Here is a 20990-nt window from a genome sequence, read left to right on the forward strand (position 1 = left end):
TGCCTGATTCAGCAACGAAGTACATATATCACATTGTGACTATTACATATGTTAGAGTACATAATTGGGGTTGTAAAGTATATGCTTGAATGTCTTAAATAATGAATTCCATCAAATTCAATTACCATTCTTGGACTCTTCATTAACCAATCAAATTGCTTCTTTGGTCTAAGTCATTTCCAAGACACTTTCGTAGGCATAAACACAATTGTATGAAGTAAATTGGGGGTGATTAAATTATCTTACTAGTCATTATTTGGAGTCCCATGTTACTGAAGTTTTGGATTCCTAAAGAATGGACTTCCATGTTATTCCCATTGTATACAGGAGAGAGGATATTGGAGCATAAGATTATGTCTTCAGGAGTTTATTTCACTATTTGCATCTTTACTCTTTTTTTTCCGAGGAAGTGGGTTACAGTAGGTCACCAATACTAAAATTACATAGAAGTAAACCAAGTCTTATAAAATTTATGGACTTATTAAATAGATCTGTCCAACAGGCTTGTGTTATACCACAAGTCCTTCACCTTTCCAGAATGAACTGTTCAATACCAGAAGTTTCTCCCGTCTCTCATGCAGTGTGATACTTCATTCAGTCTAAGATCACAGTTGTTACTGTTGAGGCATGCTTTTTTCCTAATTCTCATATTTTCTTTGCATGGACTATTTTTTTTTTAAAGATTTTATTTATTTATTCATGATAGTCACACAGAGAGAGACAGAGAGGCAGAGACACAGGCAGAGACACAGGCAGAGGGAGAAGCAGGCTCGATGCACCGGGAGCCTGACATGGGATTCGATCCCGGGTCTCCAGGATCGCGCCCCGGGCCAAAGGCAGGCACCAAACCGCTGCGCCACCCAGGGATCCCTGCATGGACTATTAAAGTAATTTTTAAAATACATATATATCCAGAGCCAAACGTACTTTACTTTCCTAGGAAATCACTGTCACCAGGCTAATGTATAATGTTATTTCAGTAACTTTACAATGAAGGACATGTGCTGATGTTGTGGCATGTTCCCTACACTTAGGTTTCCAATTAGTATGTCTTTGTCTTCTACTCTCCCTTGGCCCAACAAACATTGTCCATCCTGAAGCCTGAGTTCATTCATTTATTTATCCAATGATGATTTTGTTAAGTACTTCATATGCCAGTCATTTTTCTAAGCCCTATGTCCAGGCTTCTGTTCTCACAGCATTTTCATGTTAGTGGAGAGGCAGACCTTTCTCAAAGAACAAATACATAAATATACAGATCCACTAAAATGTTGGTTATCCAGTATCTAAAATCATATTTTTTCTACATCTTTTTTATACAAGTTTTTTCCAGTGATCCTACTCTTTAATCTTATTGATTCTTACTGTTGTCAACCATGCATTAAAATTGATCCTATCCACATACTTCAACTCTCTTAAGGCTTTACATTTCCTTAAATGGAACAGACAAGGAAATGTATAAATTTACATATTAGACAAGCTGTATTGCCTGAAAAATCTAATCCAGATAGCTGGGCCCAAATAACACCAGGATGGCTACACTGTGGCCAGTATCAAATCAAATACCCTACAACCCATTCACAAAAACTATCTTTTCTGATCCTGAGGTTTTTCTTAATTATATTTTCTAAGGATTAAGTGTTCTATTCTGGAACACATCAGAATAAATCTTTTGCTCCATTGTTCTATCAGGCAAAGTGACTTTGGTACGGATTAAGTTAGACTAGCCACTTTTTAATTCTATAAAGATTGTATGCATCTAGTCAATATAGAACAACAATAGACTCCAGAGGATTCATTGTGGTAACAGAAAAAATGATTTAACCAAAGATACTGGATATAAAGCAGAAAATAGATGATAAGAATATACTAGGCAACTTATATATATTTTTAATATAAGAAGAGATAAATCAATATCCTGAAAAAGTCGTAGAAATTGTATATAAGTTAATAATTTCCCTTAATTATCACTTAAACTAAAAACATTTAAATGCAACATATAGAGAACCACTTTAATAATAAAAATGATTTTTATATTTGCTTATGTTGATACTTATTTCAGCCTAATAAAATATTTTATGGAGAGTGAAATACTTTTTATCATAATTTAATAAAAGCAAAAATTTTGATGCTTTCATCAGTTTATTTAGTGTTGATTCATTTTTTTATTTGAATATACTTTTTCCAAGTGTTAGGCATTAAAGAATCTTTATTTTACCATACATTTAACCACCTAGTTCACATGGACATGGGAGAGAACTTGATATAATCTTACAGAGAAACATAACCAAAGTAAGAAATGTATAAAATAGATAGGAGAATATATTTTATTATTTATTTTATTTTATAATATTTATTTATTTTATTTTTTATGAGAATATTTTTTTTAAAAAAACCCAGTAAGAATATGAAACAACAGAGGGATATGTTAAAGGGTAGAAAATTACTTCAGGTGCTATAGTAATGAGCTCTGGAAAGCTGTCCATTCCCTCACATTGTAAAACTCACACTTAACTACCTGAAGCATTGCCTAATTTTACTACATGCATCTAAATTAATTATTGATTACAATTTGTATCGGCAATTCTGCTGAACTGAGCTGAAGCACTCACCACTCTTATTCATATATGCCTATCTTCACAGAAACATTATTATAAATATTTCTAAATATATAGATCAGTGCACAAATACAAAAGTAAAAATCCTCCAGGGTCAAAAAAGGGACAACTCAAAAGCAGAGTACAAAGTAGAAAGACTAAGAGCTGATGTCATGACTGAACAGGCAGGGATGCGTCCCTTATCAAGTCTCTAATGATTAGGGATCTGGAACTGAAAATCTCATATACACTCAAGACCCAAGAAGAGCTGTCTTCTCTTTGATGAAGCAGCAAGAAAATTGTACCCACTGATCCACGGAAGTGACTAGAGCTTGTCTGCCTAGGAATCTAGATGAAATGGGGAAAAAAGTAACTCTCCTGTGACAAATAAAAACACCAAGCTGTGGTATATACCACTATGGGGTTTAAATTTATATTATTCACAGCACATGAATCCTTCAAAATTTTATTATTTTATTTTATTTATTTTTTTAAGATTTTATTTATTCATTCATGCTCTCATGAGAAAGAGAGAGAGGCAGAGACACAGGTAGAGGGAGAAGGAGGCTCCACACAGGGAGCCCAACGTGGGACTTGATCCCGGGTCCCCAGGATCACGCCCTGGGCCGAAGGCAGCACTAAACTGCTGAGCCACCCGGGCTGCCCCCTTCAAAATTTTAAAGAAACTAATGGAAACCTACAATTTTGTATGGAAACATATCTGGGCCAGAAACACAGGACCCTTTAATTTAAAAAAAAAAAAAAAAAAAAAAAAAAACCTCTGAAAATGAATTTATAATTAAATAAGGATAAAGCCCTCACAGGAGAATTGTCCAACATAATGAAGAATAATAAGCAGACACCACAAACTAGAATTCTAAAATTTTTAAAAATAATTGCAAACATAAAAGGAAAGAAATAGGGACACCTGGGTGGCTTAGTGGTTGAGCGTCTGCCTTCGGCTCAGGGCATGATCCTGGGGTTCCAGGATCGAGCCCCGCATTAGGCTCCCTCCAGGGAGCCCGCTTCTCCCTCTGCCTGTGTCTCTGCCTCTCTCTCTCTCTCTGTCTCTCATGAATAAGTAAATAAAATCTTTTTTAAAAAAGAGAAGAAATAGAAACCAACAGGAGGGCTTTATAAAAATAAATTAGCAAATTTGAAAAAGAAATAATACTCAAAGAAAAGAAAAATATAGTTTTCAAATTTAAAAACATAATGAAAACTTTAAGGAGGAAGAGAAAAATGGCCTAAGAGAATATTAGTGGCTACAAGTTAAACCTGAAGAAATTATCAAGAATGAACACAAGAGTGTTAAGCTATGGAAATGCTGAGAGATATGAAGGAATAATATGAAGAAGTACACCACATACCTCCTAGGAATTGCAGGTGGATAATTGTAAGATAATAGCTGAGAGGTTTCTGTGTTTGAAGAAAGACATAAGTACCATAAAGGATCATTCTCAGTCACAAGCCAAATAAATAATAACAAATTCATACATAAATATTTTAACAAGCCCACAGAGCACCAATGATAATGCAAAGACCTTAAAAAATCAATTAGAGCAGATAGTATATAAAAAAGCAATGAAAAATAATAATTTCAAGTGTTGAAGGAAAATAGAAAACTCAAATTCCATGTTTATGTAAACTATTTTTTCAAGAGTGAGAGCATATTTGTGCATATTTGTGAAATCCTGGTTGTGAATGTGTTAGCCTTAAAAAGTTGGTTATTCTATGACTCACTAAACCAAAAGACATTATCATCCATGGAATATTGTTAAAAGACCAAATTCATTGCTAACATATCTTTACATATCAAATGTATGAACATTTTAATGGCCTCAGAGAAGAGACCTTTGGACAGCTAGTTAAATGGCCTGAAATGTGGAAACTATGCACTGCCTTGACCATTTACCTGTTTTGGGTTGTAAGCCATACCACTGCCATTCTTCTTAGGAGCAACGTCAAGTGTGAAATCTGTATGCTTTCCTAGGTTCATCCTTTTAATTCTTAAATAAATATATTTATTAAGAATTCTTAAATAAATAACTGTCATTAGAGTAGCCTTGTGCATTGCAAAAGGCACATCCAGACTCTTATATGTACATATACATGTGCAAATACCTCTTTTGCTCAAATATTCTGAAGTAGTGTGAAAATTTTATAAATAATTCAGTGGCTAAAACTTTCTACTGACTCCTTGTCCAGCACACTTAAGAAATATAGGACAGCTGAGCTAGAAGTTGTAGAAAAGATTGTTGGAAGTCATCAGAGTAAGTTGTTACCAGACAGCTTATGATCATTCACAACTTCTCTGTATTGAAACCAGTAATTCTGTGAAGAAGACAGAGAGCATAGACTAATGACTGAGCAGCTTAGCAAGACTGTGCCTTTACCTGGGACAAAAAATTTAAGAGTTCCTAAAAAAAGGCCCAGTTATGAAGACAAATGTGTGTAAATAACTTCTCTACCTCTTAAATTGGATAGAGCATTTACAAATCAATTATAGTCCTTTATATACCTGTGATGTTTTCTTATGTCCTGGACAGAATGTGTCAAGATAATTAACAATTCAGAGCCTCCTAGCAAGACAGTGATATATAACTATTATATTATTCCCGTTCTATTTAATTCTCAAAGCTAATGTACTTATTTGTTTAGATGATCATAAATTAGAAAATAATAAAAGAATGGATTTAATAAAAAAGCAATAAACATATTCATGAAAGAAATACAACTCCATAAAAGTGAATTAAAATTTGCTATCAAATATATAGAAAATTAGATGGAGTTTTTGGTTCACAATAGCTTGCTGATTGGCAATATTAAAATGCTGTTAAAAATGAGCCTTATTATTCTAGGCTATATATGTAGAAAGAGAACAGGAATAATTCTGGCCATGATCACTATGCTGGAGAACTAAATTCAAATTTAAGTCCATAACTGAAGAATATCACGAATAAAAATGTAGAAGGAGCAACAAAATTAAAGTTTGTGGAATAATCCTGTAAAAAAAAAAGAATAAGGAAATTTCAAGATGTTGAAATGAGAAAACACGAAGCATCAAATACGGTCATAACATAAATATATGCCATTACAAGAAACATTGTACACTAAGGACCAAAAGGAGAGAAACTTATTTAAATTGTAGAAGAGTAGTAGATGCGATGATGCAACATTCTGCAGGAGAGAATGTTGAAATCTACTTCTGAATTTGTTAAAAAATGATTTTTATCTTTTCTGAAAACTTTTAATACAATTCTAGCTGACAATGGAAAGATGCATTTTTTTAATATTTCCTAACTCTCACATATTTATAAATATTGAAGCTGCACTTGGAAAGCTTATTGTAATAAATCTGAAGGTTTTCTGAAATATGAGCACAACATGAGTTTTCTAGGTGATAAGTTATTTTATGATTTTGTTATTATGCTTCAAATGGGCAAAGGAAAATCTGAAAAAAAAAAAAAAAAAAGAAAAGAAAAGAAAAACAAAAAACTTCTAGGAAAAAAGTATCTTTCCAGAATGGCTCCCTGTCAAGATGGCAACTGAGTACAGAGACGGACTAAATTAATCCTTTGGGTTTAATGGTTGTTTTGATGTTCCATAGGAGAAATGATCATTCTGTCTTGGCATCCAAGAAAGCACTCCTCCAGGGATAGGGTGATCTTGCTCACATTCCTCATACCCCCTACATTTTAATGGGCACATTCCAGGCAGAAAACATGATAATAAGTTTTATATGTTGATTTAGAACTTTTAATTCTAAAAACTTTGGAGATTTTTAATCTACTTATGTTTAACTTTGGGGTATAAATGTAAAGATACTTGGCTTTATAATTTAGTTGCTTGAGTAACTTTTTTAGACTGATTTATGGTCAGCATGCTCCAAGTTTATCTCAGATGCAAAATTTCTCCTCATGCAATTAACCCAAATCAACAAAGGAAATCATTTCAAAAAGTATTCATCCAATTAAAATTGTATGTAGTCAGGAAAGTTGATATTAATCTCTTTTCATTTACCAACATCCTTGCATTTTTCCTTATAAAAGCACTTTGGAGAAGGTAGAGAAATTAAAAGAAAATGATAAGAAGGGAAATTTATAAGCAACTTTAAAAGCTATATACAATTTTGCCTGATTTTCATGTAGCCTAGTATTCAATTCTTAGCTGGTCTTCTCTGATTCCGTCATGCCATAGACCGGAGAGGCAGTGTTTTCCCATCAGTTTCTTCTGTATAGATAAAAGCATTCAAACCAAACATCTAACAGTTTGTATTTTTCCACTAAAAGAAATGTCTCTGGTGAGTAGGAAAGATGATTTACGTGCATGTACCTGACCTTATAAAAAATAATCTTTGTGTTCATCATAAAGTTGAATTTATATTGCTATCAAACATTTACTCCAGTTCCTTTTTGTATATCTCTAATATACCATTTAGGTTATAGATCTCTGATACCTGAGAACACCGGACAATTGAGAGAAATCCATTGTGTTTCCCTTCCAAATTTTTTTTTTAAAGTTGGTAGTTTTTCTGCTTCCTTTAACGAAATATAATTTAATGGTTACAAAAATGTTTGCAAAGCTTTAGCTAACACATTACTAAGACCAAAAATTGGCCTTCCTATTATTTACAGTTCAGAAAGTAAATGGTAAATATATTTATTATTTATCTGTAAGATGGAATAAAAGTTATTTGGCTTCTTATACCGAAACCTCTTGTTTATATACGAGGAAGTTCCTAATGGGAAAAGAACTCTTGTACATTAAGCCTTTCCATTCATATTCTGAAACTACCTTTTTCACCCTGTGGAATAGAAGCCATATATTTATTTGATATGGAGGCTGAAATTTAGTTCATGGAACAGAATATATACATCTTTGTTTGTCTCTATATAATAAGATTCTAGACTGTGATGAGTGGCTTTCCATATACACATGAAGGATTAGATGCCTATCTTTCTTCTTTCCCAAAATGCCATCAGCATTGTCAAGCCTTGAATGTAGGTGGAAAACTGACTCAATGATGCTCGTGTTTCTTGCTAAAAAATAGCCACAATGCAGAATAGAGCAACACTGAAATTTTATGAAGCATGACCATGAAATAGCAAAACTCCTCCTTTTAAAAAAGCTCGTGTACTAGAATTTATATCCAAATGAGTGTTGTCTTTCACTGCGGTCATCTTAGATTTTAAAAACGCTGCCACTGTTGAAAATATTTTGGTACTGTTTTTAGAGCCAGTTATGCACAAGGAAGCATTTTCAACAAACCCCGCGAAGGCGCTGTGTTAATTACCATCAGCGCAAATGTGGAGGTGGCCTTTCTGGGACATTTCTTTCAATGAGTTTTTTGAACTCATCAAGTATATTTTTATTTTAAATAGTCCTTTTATCCTCTAGACAAAAAGATAGATATATTGTATAGAAGAAGGGTGCTGAGGCTGGTGGGCCCATGAGGTCACATGTTGGGTAAAGAAAGCATTAAACTCTTTCCAGATATTAAAAACAAAAAACACACAGGAAACACTAAGTTTCAGGCTGGATCGATGAGTATGGGCTCATTGTTTTACTCACTCCTTGTTATATCATTTAGTTACATACTCATATAAGTATATAAGGTCCTTGCTAGAACCTGAACTATACATAACCCAACCCTGCTACTGCTTTTAATTGGGACATAGAACTTTACTGGAGCCTGTAGTACTCTGCATACCCAGTTACCGCTTGATAGTCAGTTTGCATAGGGATGTATACAATGGACCCTAAGAAGCCAGTTGATACCGGGTCCAGATGGATTCACTGATGAATCTTACCAAACATTTAAGGAAGAAATTGTACTAGTCCTCTACTGTCCCTTCCAGAAGATAGAAGCAGAGGGAATACTTCTAACTCATTCTATGAGACCAGCATTATCCAAACACCAAAACTAGATGCATGCATTACAAGAAATCTACAGACCAATAGTCCTCATGAACAGAGATGCAACAATCCTTGACACCAGCCAGACTATAAGCAGTCACGCCAGGTGAAAACTGTAATGGAGCTTGGAGGGATGCTCCACCTCCTATAGGAAACTGTTAATTTATTCAACCAGCATTTACTGTTCAGAGCACTATTCTATACAGTCATGAGATCACACTTCCTACTAGCCCTCAGTCACTTATTAATTCAGTCATCCAACAAATACTTCTCGAACCTGTACAATGTATCAGGCATTGTACATGGGGTTGGGGGATACAGCAGGGAGTAAAATAGGCCAAATAACTGCCTTCGTGGAACTTACATTCTACTGGGGAAACTGACAATAAACAAGATCTACATATAAAATGTAGGCTTGTATATAATAAACATACAACCTGTAAAATTGAAACACGTCATTGATATGTGCATGTACATGGGGGTGATATTTGCATAGGTTGTTCAGACATGGCCTCTTTCAGAAGGTGACTTTATGCAAATCCCTAAAGTATGTGAAGGAGAGAATTTTGACAACATCTCCTGGAAAAGAGAAGATAGTTGGAGAAGACACAGTAACTAGAGAAGGACGTGAGAAGGGATGTGCTTGGAGATGAAGTTGAGGAGCTGGGTTGACACTGACTCATGCGTGGCCTTGTGGGAAGTGAGACGGAGCTTGGCTCTTCCACCTCATCTAATGGGAAGCCACTAGAGAGTATTCAATGGGGAAATGCCATAAAATGATGATTTTAAGAAGCTCATTATAGGACGCCTGGGTGGCTCAGTGTTTGAGTGTCTGCATTTAGCTCAGGGAGTGATCCTGGGTCCTGGGATCAAGTCCTGCATCAGGCTCCCTGCAGGGAGTCTGCTTCGCCCTTTCCCTGTGTCTCTGCCTTTCTCTCTCTGTGTCTCTCATGAATAAATAAATAAAATCTTTAAAAAGAAAACTATCTTTAAAAAAAATATAAACATACCATTCCAATTTCTGTGCAGAAAGGTATATTTAGGTGCCAAAAATACAGGCAAAGAGCAGGAGAAGTTATTGCAGTATTACGAGCAAAGAAACTACCAGAGTTCAGTAGCCTTAATGAGGCTCGTGAAAGGATAATGGTGAGAAGAGACTTGAGACATATTTTGAAAGTAGAACCTCTAGGACATGTTGAAGGATTAGTTATGGGGAACAAGAGAGAAAAAAATAAATCAAGAATTCCCCCTACGTTTTTGCCTTAAACAACTTGGTGAAACCATTTACTGTGATGGGAAGGACCCAAACAGGAACAGGTGAGGGAGGAGAAAACATGTTTTATTCTTGCACAGCAGTTTGGAGATTCTCACTGGACTTCCAGGAGACATCAAATAGGCAGTTAGATATGGGAGGCTGGCCCCAGGGGAAAGAACTGGGATGAAGACATAAGAATGAGGTTTGCATGAAGTAAACTCCTCAGTAGCAAATTAAGGAACACCTTACTCAAAGTTGCTTAACTATCAGTGACACTTATTATATCACCTTATTATGTCTATTTATTAATTCTAACTTTAGGGAGTACCAGGGTTGATGCTGCAGATAATTGCTATCAGAAGCCAGGTCAGCTTCTATGAGAGTCTCCTGGCATATGCCCCATGTTGGCCACACTGGTGCTGCCATCCTAGTATCAGGTCTTTTCATGGCAAGGGAGAGAGCAGGATCGCTGAAAGAAGAGAGTGTGGCAGAAAAGGGCTTAAAAAAAAATACAGCTCTCTCTTTTCTAATTGGAGAGCAAAATCTTTTTTAGAAAATTACGAAGAGACTTCCCCAATGTCTTCCTGCTCAGAGCAATATCGAATGCCCATCCCTAAACCATTCCTTGCAAAGGGAGAAGGGTATTATCTAAACTTGATAAGACAAGCATGAGTCATTTCTTCTGGCTGAGGTTCCTTCGTTAATGAAAAAGTAAGGATATATTGGGAAGGTAAGCATCCATGTCCAGTACACGAGGCACTGGCTTGGAAATGGTATTTAAAATCAGGACAGGATGATGACACCAAAATTAGATCCACTGTACACTCAAAATATTTTTACCTTCTCTCTGTAATGTCCATTTTATATGGCCGCTGGTAGAACAAAATCATACACTCACCTAATGTAACACCTATCAGTTAGTTGCTCTTAGAAGTGAAAGAAAAGCAAAACCCAGAACTTAAGCTGGTAATTACGAGGATTATCTCTTATCATAGATGAGAATTAAACAGACACATGCAGAGACATGCACACACTCAGTATAATTTCCAGTTACTTCCTGTTTTTATGAGAGCTTAGGGGAAACAGGGCCCAGACTATTTTGATCTTAAGTATATTTATTATGGACTTACATTCAGCCGATCTAATGGCCATTCTATCTTCATGAGCCATAATTTACTCATCTTTGAAATACCTCACAGCTTTTTCCCTTTGCTGTTCATTCAGGATTTTTTTTTTCCTTTTTAATTCACATTTTTTACTTCAAAATACCAAATGAATTAAAGTACCTGACTGTGCTTTCCTGGCCACAGTAACTGGTCTAAGGATGGGCACTAAATGCAGGCAAGTTAATTATGAAACTCCTTCCCATGATTATAATGACTTTATCCGCACATACATTTTTATACTTGTCGGCTATTAACCTAGGTTTTCCTCTCTTAATTTAAAAATGGAGTGAGAACAATGGCCTGCAATCTTGTACTATGTTTTTACAATGTTAAAATTAGTCATTGGCTTATAAGCCAAGATACAAATAAAGACCTTTCTTGTGAAAAATGTACCTATATTTGTGGGCTAAAAGCTATAAATTGGAATACAGAAATATCATAAAGACTATCTCCACTGGCTCCTTAGTTTGCCTATCTACAAAACATGCCTAGTAAATTTACTAAATTCATTGCCCTTTTTTCAAAGCCCACAACCATAAGATATATATCTCATTTGGCCTACTGAGTGACCCATCTAGGGAAGGTGCTTGATTAAGTTATCTGAAATGCATTTGCTGAGTGACAGGAACCAAAGTAGACATTAGAATTTTTCATGAATAAAATGTGATCAATGCATCTGAGTGTTTCGCAGCCTTGTTGGAGACTGCCCATAGTATATTGAATAAAATAAACAGAAAGGGGAACAAGAAGTGTCTAGGATAAATGAGACCTGGAGAGAGAAAGATCTCTGAGAAAAAAAAAAAAAACACAAAAACACAAAAACCAAGAGTGCAGATGTAAACATATTTGATTCAGGGACTATGCTAGAAAAGTTCATGAAATCAGTAAAACAAAGAGGGATGGTGAGGAGATTAAGAATGGGGAAAAGACCTGTTGAAGAATCAGAAATGGCACCAATCAGAAATATTAGAAGGAGAGTTTAGAAAATTCACAGGAGGGGATCCCTGGGTGGCACAGTGGTTTGGCGCCTGCCTTTGGCCCAGGACACGATCCTGGAGACCCGGGATCGAATCCCATGTCGGGCTCCCGGTGCATGGAGCCTGCTTCTCCCTCTGCCTGTGTCTCTGCTTCTCTCTCTCTCTCTGTGTGTGACTATCATAAATAAATAAAGATTAAAAAGAAAATTCACAGGAGAATAACCTGAATTACAGAAAATCAGCTGTTGGGTTTGTACACATTTAGTAGAGGGGTCACTGGATAGGGTTTGAACATAAGCTTACGGATGTGAATGTGTTAGGTGACCTGTGAATGTCGCCATCCACCTGCCACTTCCGTGAGCGGGGTTCGTAGATACCAACTGTTCATTTCTTTACCGAGACTCTCCCGAATGCCAAGTGCTGTGGCAGAAGCGAATAAAAGGCTGAGGCCTCTGTCCTCAGGAAGTCATCATCTCTGATACACAGATAATAAGTAATGTGATAAGATTTATTTGCCACGATTCCTATTATTGTACTTTCCCCCTCCCCCACAATTTAAAAAACTAACCCAGCTAGCCCATTGGCATCTAAATCACGACTCTCTGGTCTACTCCATCCTTCCATACTATTACTTTGTTCTATTTGTTCTACTATAGGAAAAAAAAACAATGCGAGTTGATAACTGCATGTGTTTTCAAGTACAAACTCTTATCTGTGTCTGCTGTATCGCACTGTATTGTGAGAAGTCCGAAATTCAGGTTCTTTCTGAGATTTAATTATCTGGTACTTTCCTACAGCAGTCTGTCTCCTATTGACATGTCAAATTTCATTTTGTTCACATATCTTTGGTGTGCGTCTCCTTGATATTGATAACAGTGGCTGGTGTAAGAGCTTATCTACTTTTGATTCTGAAAATGTAATAAAGAAGGGAAATACAAAGCAACAGCCAGATGTACTAGTTATGCAAGCATCCATCCAACCTCTCTATCAGTGTTGGGGGAATATGGTATGCACGCTGCAACTCCGTCTCACTGCTATCAAAGACAAACACCAGTGGCAAGGGACAGCCACTTCTTTCACAAGTGATTCCTTTGAAGGAATAAATTATTGAAACAAAACAAGCTAAAATAGTCTTATGTGAATCTTTGTTTTACTTTTAAGGTATCATCATTTCATGAACGGGATTTGATTTTTTTGGATTTCTTTTGAACATCTTTTTTTTTTTTTTTTTTTTTTACTTCAGAACCACAACAAGGCTTTTATTCTTGCCTAATGATTTAGGAGTAGAAATGTTGTGAGAACTAGGAGAGAATGTATTTTTTGCCCTTTTTAAATTTTAACTATGGTTGGTCCATTTGAGTAGATCTTAGTTAAGTATCAAAATTAAAGAAATGTTTGAGAGAAAACATAATATGAAAAGATAACCTAAGAAGTGATGTATTTTTTGCCAGCCCGAGCAGGTTCATCCATTTGTAAAGGCCTTCCAAAAAGGGAGTCTCACAACATCTTGTAGAAATTCTTCCTTGTATCTAACCCAAATCCTTTATATTCTGTATTACCCTGGTGTTTTCTCCTTTCTTAGAGAATTTCTAGTGGAAGATCATGTCTCTTTGACTTACAGCCAATTCCAAAAACAAGACAATTAATGTAGACATTTAATAATTGTGGACCCATTGATAATTGATGCTGTTTCCTTTGGATTTCACAGGTAAAAATAAACTTAGATTTATAACTAAAAGAAGGGAAGAACCAGTCATTTGGAATCATTCTATATAAAGGATTTTTCATCATTGATCTAAAATCACAAATCAGACATTTTTATCCAAGAAAATTCTAGAGAAATAAATTTTATTTCCAAATGTGATTTGAAAAACTCACAGACATTGAGCCTTGCCCTTTCTATGAACTTTTTCCCAGGTTAACAAGTTTTCTTAATCCCATCATTTTTGGTGCTGTTTATAAAACTAATAGTTGCATGTAAGCACTAAATTTATTTATAGATTTTATAAAATTATGTTGAGTTGTTTGATGGGTAAGTGTGTTATGCCAAGTTGATTTGGTTCTATGTGGATTACTGTTTGAGGGGATAAAAGCTGATTAGTTTGTAGTGAGGGTTATTACATGAAGAGCCATTATTTCCTGGAACATTTATTTTGGGCCCTTCCATGGAGTCTGAAGGCCATGGGCAAGCTGAAGGACAGGCTTCTCACCAAGGACATTGTCCCTCTCATACTATCAGCCTTTTCTCCAACTCAGTATCACCCTGGGAGGAAGATTAATTTGTAGAAAAAAGAAAGGGATAGCTCCTTCTTTACCTATGGAGCCACAAACAGCAAATAATGCCTGGAAGTCATTTTGGAGGGTTGAAATATTTAAGTTTTAGAAGCGGTTACCCCCAGACTCAAATCTTAACTCTACCAACCACCTGTGTGTGGTTAGGCAAGGTGATTGACCTCTCTAGCATATTGTCTTTCATATATAACAATTTATTTCTTTTAAATTCTTTTTATATGTGCAATAATTTTAAGAGTCCTCCCAACATTATCTCAGACAGGAAGTGAAGGTAGATAAGGTTTTCTAAATTCCTTTGACTTCTAGTTTGTCGATGGCATGAGGTTCTATTAAGAAATAAAACAATGCTTGTTTAATACAGGTGGTGACCTATGAATGGGTCTTGGAATCATACTAATGGTTTGTAACCACTATTTGACATGGAATAGAATAAAACAGAAAATATGTTACATCAAATGCCATGAAAATTAATACTACTGTGAGACATTTTACTTACATATTTGCACTGTGTGCACTGAGTAGTGCTATAAATATATTTCTTACCATGTGTCAAAATTTGAAAAATCTTTAAAAGATACTGGTTAGAGAGGTGGGTCATGCAGTACAAGGTGAAAAGAAAGCCAAAAAGAATCATCATTCAAAATAGCACAGACCAGCTATTCAGGAATCCTGGAAGCAAGCCGTGTAGTGATATCTCCAATGTCTGTGACTGCCTTGGGTCTTCTTGGTAGTCACGTTGTGGCATTAAGTAAAGTTGCTGAGCTGTAGATGTCTATGTGCAAGGGATATATGGCAACTCATCATGTTCATCTACTTGGACACTTGTGGGAAGAAAGCAAATAAATTAGTACATCCTCTTATAAGAAATGTTTTTAGGTGCCTTTCCTCAAAATTCACCATGCTAAGATTACTGCAGGGAAAATTCTCTCTGTTTCCTCTATATACTGTGATGTTTCTTCTTTGACATTGTGTGTGTGTGTGTGTGTGTGTGTGTGTGTGTGAAACAAGACGGCTGCTCTACACTAATAAAATTCTCATGCATCATCCCACAACTCATCTATTCTGATAGCTGGATATCTAAAGACTTAGAGCCTGCATTACATTTCTCTATTTCCCATAACAGAATATGAAACTGTTGGGCCTAAATTATCCTGGACCCCAATCTGTGAAAGGACACATAATCATGGAAAAAATATATTCCTTATCAGAACAAGCAGCTGTGCTCAAATATTGACTGAGCTGCATAATCATTTGGGCAGAGTATATCTTGCAAGGAAGGACAGTAATGTTAAAATGCTTGTATTTTTATGTTCTGTTAGTTTGGTATTTTCCCTTCAGAGTAATCATTTTCCACGTTCTTAGTGAAATCAGGCTGATACATCAAATCGGCCATCCTTGAATATTTTAAGCCTTTGACATTAGGTCCTGTAATGTTAATTTGCATATTGCTTACTGATGTGAAAGCCCAGTCAGAAATTCAGCTAATTCCACTGGGACCCTACTTTTGTTTTTCTAGAAGCAGTTGCACATCAATAACATTCATCTCCTGGATAGAAAAACTTTCAAACTAAAGACCATGCTCATTTATGTTAAACTCATTTTTTAAGAAGCAAACAAAAGAAAAAAACACATTTTTTGAACCATATAAAAGTGCTATTTGGCTCATTTTGACCTATAAGAATGGCAATTTCAAACAGTTTAGTCTGATACTTTCTTTTTTCCAATCTGATAGTTTTGAAGAAGACAAAATCCTGTGTCCAGTATACAATTTCTTTTAAATATCCAGACTTTCTGAGGTTCGCCAGGATTAGATATGGTCAGAGGATTTTTTTTTATTCTTGTATTTAGTCAACATTTTCCTAAATTTCTATTTGATTCAGAACACCAGGCATACGGTGAAGACAGAGATAAAGCCAACAGACTCTTAAGAACCGTATAATGTTTGTTTGTTTTTTTTTTTTCTGATAGTAAGCTGGTGGCAAACAAAGAAAGCTAAATGCTTCTTTTCACTCATAAAGTAACACAAAACTTGATAACCCATCAAAAATGTGTAGGTTTTCTTAAATATTGCCTCAGTTTGGGATTATTGTCATCAAATGGCTTCCTATATTGGCCCTATGTGTACTTCCTCCTGCTGGCATAATTTAGTCTTTCCCAGGTATTGTTCTCCAATCTTTAATATTAATGATCTAATCCAAGAATTCAGCCCCCTGAAGTCTCCCTGTGTCTTGAAGCATTAGCAAAACACCAATGCAAGTCTTTGATGTTTAATTGTTCCAGCTCTGATCAATAAAATATTATAGTTGTTCATATGTTCCTGTTCCTTTGTTTTTGAGGAGAGGCTAATGAGTGGATGCCCATGTAGTTTGCCCCTTTCTAAGACATTCATTGGATGATCTATCTGTTGCTGTCTCTCTCACATTTATGTTAAATGTTGCATCTTTTTGTGTGTTTTGTTTAGTTTTGACTGGAGGGAGTCCTTTGTACTGTGTTACTATTTTTGAAACTACTGCTTCCACCTGTCAACAGAGAATGCAATAGGGCTTTTGTTTTCTCCTTAGAATCCTCATTGTGTCTTCTTATTGACAGTCCCCTCTGTGACTGCTGCACTGAGGAACCCCAGATGGTAGCCTGAGTAACAGGAGGCCGCGCAGCTAAGCCAGTGATTCTCAACCTTGGCTGCATGCTGGAATCACCTGTGGAGTTTAAAATATACTGACCCCTGGGTTCTGCTTCTGAGATTCTAATTAAATTGGTCCAAATGGAGGGCGGGGCATCAGGATCTTTCGAATCTCTCCTGGAGCAAGTGTAATACACAGTAAAGTCTGAGAACCACTGACAGTTTTAAGAAATCCCAGGCATAGCTGCGTCTTTGAACTCATTGAAGCTGGGCCCAAACTTTGGAGTAGGCTAAGAAACAAATGTTTATTATCCACTTTTAGTAACCCATTTCGGTGATGAGCTGGCTACCATTTCTAATTTTTGCCATCTGCCCTAAATTCATCAAAAGTAGAGTTCAGATCTCAACAAAGGTGAGAAACAATACCCATAATAGCCTTAGGTCACTCTTTGGTATCCACTGCAAGATTATTCTACTCACATGACGATTTGGGCAGCTTTCTCCTGAGAGTAATTAACATCTGTGTAAAGATGTAATCACCTGGAGCAGCTATGTAAGCCAGAGCAATCTCAAGAGCTTTCGTTTCTAGAGGCAAAGAAATTGTATTACAGCAGCATTTTGCCAGCATATCTTAGAACATCAGTGTAATCAGTATTAGAATGAAGCATTGTAAGACTGAATAACAGAAAGAGATTAATTTCTATTAAATATCTACATCTTTTGGTTCTCCAAAGTAGATTAGGCTGGGATGGAATAATGGAGGAATTTACTCAAGCTCCTTTGACTCTGTACACAATTCCTGCAGTTGCTGCTGAGGTTCACCAGAAGGGAAAAAAAGGAGTAAGAAGTAGCCCCAAACATGTAACTAATCCCCAAATTAATGGCTGTTTGAATGAACTGTATTGTGATTTTTTTATTCAGTTTTAATTTACATTGACAATGACATCTTTTCCCTTAGAAAAAAAGATTTACTATGTAACATACACTTTTAGAGTCAAAAGCTTACCTGAAGTTTCTGAACTGAATTCACTATCGTCCACGTCGGTTTCATAATAATCCAGGGCTGTCCCCATCCATTATTGTTATAGAAAGGTCGACATACGCAATTATGGGTATAATTTTACCTCTTTCTTTCCACATTCATACCATTTTAAAAGAATTGAAAGATCTTTGTCAGGTTTTGCTGTGACTTTTAGGTTTCAAAGCCTCAGTGCATTCAGTAAACTACTAAAATAGGCATCAATAGTAGTTTTTAATGAATATGACGTTTCTGTTCCATATCAAAACTCAGCTGCTCTCAATAGAATCCCTTGGATCATCTCTGCAGCTATGATTCTGGCTTAGGGAAATGTTACCAAACACTACTTTTGCATGGGGGAAGAGTTGGTTTCAAGATTTTATAGGAGAATCTCACAAAAATAACTTTCTTCTTTAACTACAAACTATACTACATTGATACCAGCTTAAGAGCAAAGCATGAAATAGGAACTCTATCAGGTTTCTGATGGTTTGGAGTCTTACTGGAACTTTGGTAAAGCTCTGGGGAAGTGCTTTAACCTTTCCTTGATGGTTATTTCTGTTGCTAAGAGTAAAGGGTGTTCTCAAAGGTCCCCCAACTTCAGAAAGACCACACTGACACTGTTGTCTGGTCAAGAGATAGGTTTATAAATACTGCATCAAACAGCATATGTTAAGAATGACCCCAAAGCACAGTATGAGTTGAGGATGCTATAGACTCCTACATCATACCCAGTAACCCCATGGAACTGCTTTACTCCATCTTTATGAGTCCAATCAGGCAAAATACAGAAAATGGGTCAAATAATTCAGAAACATAAAGAATGAAGAGAAACTCACACAAGTGGCCTTGGAATTACAATGCTTAAAAGAAACTCAGAGGAACAAGAATTGGATTACTCGCAAAATACATGTAGGCCTGGTCATGGTATTAAGTAAGAACGGCAAGTTCTAGAAACCATTTGAGCTGGCATATATCTCAGTGACTTTATCAGAAAGACACTGTGGTATCTACACAATCCAGGGAAGCATTAAGTATTCACACCTCAGGGTGAGTGGGATCCATTGCAACTGCAGGAAGATGTTCTCCATGCTCCTAGAAGTCTCCTACAAGCCCAACAGCTTAACTCCCTCTATCTCTCAGTTCAAATTCCAAATTAGCAGGAAAGTAATTTGATTTTCCTACTTCGGGTGAAGGGCCATTCCCATATTAATTAACACAGCAAGGAAAGCTGTTCTTGGAACAAAAACATGGCCCTTGGGAGTCATTCTTGTGGACAGTGTGGGCAGTTCTCAACTAGGAAGGCCCAAACAGATAACTCAATAGAATTGTTATGACTATTTTCTTAGAGCCCAAAAATAAAAAAGAGAGATAATCAAACTGCACGCACATTTTTGTATCATGTTATTCCAAAGTCTCAGGCTTTTCTATTTTGCCTAAATTACATCATATTTTTGACTGCTAAATATTATGTAATTGTACATTGAGAGAAGATGGTGATTTTTTTTTTAAATAGGACCATGAACAATATTGAGAATAGACATCTGTTCCTTTTCTCTTGAGTTTCTGAGGGATTGAAAGAGGAGCACGACACTGGGATGACCCTCTTTCTTCACAGAAGCTGACTTTTACCCTAATCTGTCTCCTTCCACTTTCTTTCCCTCTTTCCCTTTCCTTGTTTTGGAAAGAGAGATGGTGAGGAGAGACTGGAGTTGGGGTGAATGGGTGAGTGGGAACAAAAAGAAATGCAGTGAGGACAGAATGAGGAAGAGGAAACACAGGGGCAAAGACAGTCTTCCAGAAAACACTATATTCAAAAAATGAGTTTCCTCACTCGGTAGCCTCATGGAAATTTAGGGGGAGCAAGTGCCTCAAGGAGCAATTTTAGACAACTGAGGCTGAGGCTGGCTCTTACCATCACGTCTATCCATTTCCCATGTCCCCGCTGCTCAAGGTGACTTTACAAGAGCTCAGAGTCTTCAGTCTACATTTGGTAAGAAAAGATCCAATTGATGTAAATTTAAAACAACTTGCAAATTGACTTGTATCAAAGCTTTGCTCAAAAATAAGTTTTGATAGACTTGGAGAGGAACAGAAGAATTATTATTATTATTTAGATTTTATTTATTTATTCATGAGAGACACACACACACAAAGGCAGAGACACAGGCAGAGGGAGAAGCAGACTCCCTGCGGGGAGCCTGATGTGGGACTTGATCCTAGGACCCCAGGATCAAGACTTAAGCCGAAGGCAGACACTCAAGCACTGAGCCACCCAGGTGCCCCTGGAACAGAGAATTATAATAACCTAAAAGGAGAAGTAGGGGAAAGTGCATACTCGGAAAACTCCCAAAATGACCTTTAGTCTCCTTATAATTTGCCCGGTGCTGTCCTTAATTAGAAGTCATTTTATTTCATTTACCTGGGAGAAATGAAAATACTGAAATTCAGACCAAGCCTGGAGATATATTAGAGACACTGACCTTTAAGTTAGCAGAAGGGAGAGCTGGGGAGTCAAGAGCATAGAGGTCAGGATCTCACAAAGAAATTTCACTCACCTTCCTTGGAAGGTAACCCTAACTGTGTGAATTCAGGGGAACCCTCATCCTTTATCTGAAAACAAGCTTCTTTGCCAAGTAAAAGTGTTTCTTGCTTTGTCCTGGCCACTGGAGGGGAAGCAACTGGAAGGCAGCTGCCATGTCTTATGTACGAGATATGAATACCTAGCACCTAGCACAGGGTCTGCACACAGAGGCGCTGAGTAATCCGCTGAAAGGAGAGTCCTGAAGCAGAGTCTAAACAACAACACGAACTTTGAGAAATGTGGAGAAGCAGTATAGAATTAACACAGGGTTTGAGAATGGGGGCGCTTGCATGAGACCAAATTCTTTCAAATCATGACATTACCAGTTTCTAGCTCTGCAATCTCTGCTGATTTGTTTAATCTCCCTGAACTCCATGTCCTTCTCTTCAAAACTGGGGTAATAACATGAATTTTCTCATTAGACGGGTCTTGAGAATAAATCAGCTGTTGGACAGAAAGCACTTAGCACATCTCCCACCACACTGGTGCTCAGACAGATTAAGTATAACAAGTTGTCATGAAGAGTTACGTGCAAAATCCAATCAAATTTTGCAAAAGACCT

At 36.5% G+C, this 20990-nt stretch overlaps 1 protein-coding gene across 2 annotated transcripts in view; it reads left to right on the plus strand.

Moving 5' to 3' along the window:
- Positions 1–20990, plus strand: part of SYT1 (synaptotagmin 1) — a 541941-nt gene that overhangs the window by 121721 nt on the left and 399230 nt on the right. The gene's annotated exons all lie outside the window — the stretch shown is intronic.

This window comes from Canis lupus, chromosome 15, assembly GCF_003254725.2.
Source record: "Canis lupus dingo isolate Sandy chromosome 15, ASM325472v2, whole genome shotgun sequence".
Classification (NCBI taxonomy): Eukaryota; Metazoa; Chordata; class Mammalia; order Carnivora; family Canidae; genus Canis; species Canis lupus.